Source organism: Elgaria multicarinata, chromosome 3, assembly GCF_023053635.1.
Source record: "Elgaria multicarinata webbii isolate HBS135686 ecotype San Diego chromosome 3, rElgMul1.1.pri, whole genome shotgun sequence".
NCBI lineage: Eukaryota > Metazoa > Chordata > Lepidosauria > Squamata > Anguidae > Elgaria > Elgaria multicarinata.
Genome location: NC_086173.1, coordinates 74,147,092 through 74,149,968, shown reverse-complemented (window position 1 = coordinate 74,149,968; position 2,877 = coordinate 74,147,092). Strand labels below are relative to the sequence as shown.

General features: G+C 41.3%; 1 non-coding gene across 1 annotated transcript; it reads right to left on the bottom strand.

The window, feature by feature from the left end:
* Positions 1-389: 389 nt before the first annotated feature.
* Positions 390-508, bottom strand: LOC134397036 (5S ribosomal RNA). Its single transcript, XR_010025325.1, has one exon. It is a non-coding gene; the product is annotated as a 5S ribosomal RNA (ribosomal RNA).
* Between the last annotated feature and the right edge of the window lie 2,369 nt (positions 509-2,877).

Below are 2,877 nucleotides of genomic sequence, written 5' to 3'. Positions count from 1 at the left end.
ATAGCATGGCATAGGGATGCCCACATAAAAGATTCATCCACTTGGTTCAACAGAGCTCAAATGAGCATTGTGATGGGGATGCACATCCCAAGCTACATGCACAGAAGGTCGCCTTTGGATGCAGATGTTCCTTGCTGAATTGGGGGCAACTGCCATTCAGTAGCCCCATGAAGCTGATCACGGGATGACATCTTTTCAATGAAGAGTCTATGAGGTAAATTGCTGAAAAAGAGCGATAGGCCCAAGGTCAGCCAGTAGCCTTCATGGCCAAGTGAGGATTTGAACTTGCTTCTCCCAACACTTTAGTCTGACAGTTCAAACCACAACACTATACAACTGCTTTCTCATGCAGCCATTGGACACACACTGACAGGTGTTTTTTTTTTTTAAGCCTACAGCACCCGGTATTCCCAGGCGGTCTCCCATCCAGGTACTAACCAGGCCTGACGCTGCTTAGCTTCCGAGATCAGACAAGATTGGGCGTGTTCAAGGTAGTATGGCCGTAGGCACACTGACAGCTTTTTAAAAGCACCTACAGCATGACTTTTAATTCACCCGGGTTCATGCATGGTGAGAGAAGAAATATGGGCCCTTTGACGGCCATGGTACTGGAAGAAAGATGTGTGCTTACAAGCTAGCACATGCACAGCACATATTCTTACATTTTGTTCTTCAACAGGAATTGAAGTCTGCTACGGCATTCAATAGGGCCTAAGTAAGGGGACCAACTCTGTGCTGGCATTGCTTATTTGCTGTGACAATGTTGGGTTGGTTCTGCAATATCCTAATGGACAAGTTGCTTGTGATGCAACCTAATGGCCCCCAGACTATGGAATGATCTCCCTGATGAGGCTCACCTGGCGCCAACGCTGCTATCTTTCCGGCGCCAGGTTAAGACTTTCCTCTTTGCCCAGGCATATGGCGGCACATCTTAATCACCCGCATGTTTAGTTTTTTTAATGGTTTTTAATGCTTTATGTGTGTATGTTCTGTGTTTTAGAATTTTAAATTTTGTATACTTGTTTTTATCTTAATTTTAGAATTTCTGTAAACCGCCCAGAGAACCCTGGCTATGGGGGCGGTATATAAGTGCAATAAATAAATAAATAAATAAGTTGCCATCACTATAAATTTCAATCTGCATTAGAACTAAAATACTTTTATTCCACTCACACTCCTACATACATACACACACACACACACCTATCCCTTTTGTGTTACTGTATGTCCTGAACGAATCATTTCAAAATTGCTTCATAATGAAATTAATAAAATATTCTGCTGGAATTGCAAGGCAATCAACAAACCTGAATTATCCAATAACTGAGCAAATCAATGTTTCCTTGGCTAAAAGCTAGAAAGAAAGAAGGTAAGCACAATAATCAATATTTATAATGGAAATAAACAGTCTCTCTCTCTCTCACTCACTCACACACACACACCAGCTGAGGGTTTGTTGTTTTTTTAAAAATTCTTTATCACTGTCTGTAATTCTTACTATAGATATATCATATTGAATACTGAGTAAGCCATAATCTCCCACAAAGGAGGTCTTGGAATCATACTACAGAGAACTTGCTGAAATATCCACTCACTGAGCTGCATCAGCTTCAGGGATGATAAGGAAAGGAAGATAAAACAACTCAGAGCATCTCATACATATGCTGATTTTAAAAGATATGATTAAAAATGCTCAGTTTTAGTATTTTGTATAACTCCCTATCATATAATAGATGCAGGAGAGCTAAAAAGGGAGGATGGTATGAAGGCCACAAAAATATCTGGGATACTGAACGTCTTCCTTATAGATAAAGGATAAAAAGATAAGGGCACATAAGATTACAAAGGTAGAGTGTTATGCATATTGTTAGTGTTTTGGAAAGGGAGATTAGAAGGCAGCTGCTTTACCATATCACATGGAAGGATTCCTCCTTTTATGGATTTGAATTATGGGATGTTCATGCAACTCCCAGTTCAGGCAACTCAACTCCCATCATTCCCAGCTGGCATGGCTAATGATCATGCTGGCTGGGGATGATGGGAGTTGTATCCAATACTTCTTAAGGCCACCAGATTGGGGAAACTGAACTACAGGTATACCTGCATTGGAGCTTCTTCTGGCCATACAGTTCTAAATTGGAAATGTTGCAAGAAGCACCCCAAAGAAGGAGGTTCCATGTGGTGCTGATTTTCCTGCCCCAAAACCATTGTTTCTCCATCCTCCAGCTTCTGGCCACAGTACAGATGAAGGTGGGAGATTCGCCACAGTCTAAGGACGGTCATGTAACTTACAGTGATCAAATGTGCAACGAACACTGGAAATTCTGTGTGTGCTCTGTAACAATCAGGGCATCTGCCCTGTCAGGTTGTGCACTTTTTCCTGTACTGGCTAACACGGATGACAGGATGCTGAGCTTGACTGACCACTGTCCTGACCCACTTTACTGATTCTTATGTAACCCTTCCTATTTACATAGTGTACAGCATTCCCAGACTTCCTCATTCAAAATCCATGATCCCTATGGAAGGTATTCATGATCTCATTGCATTTACTTTGGAACTACTGCAAATGTTTTGGTTCTATCTAGCTAACACGAAGAATGGTGGTCACCTAGTAGGCTCCCCCTGTTTGTTTGTTTGTTTGTTTGTTTGTACCATGACTAAATTTAGATGGCATCTTATTTTAAAAGTCATTTTACAACACTTTTAAAGTGCAGCCCTAGGCATGCCCATTCAGAAGTGGGTTCCCTTAAGCTCAATAGTATTTTCCCCCAGGTAAGGGTCTATAGGATTCTAGCCTTACTGACATTCCTCACAAACCCTGTGAGATAGGTAACATGGCTTTTTAGCTTTTAATGGTTAAATTCACTAAGATGG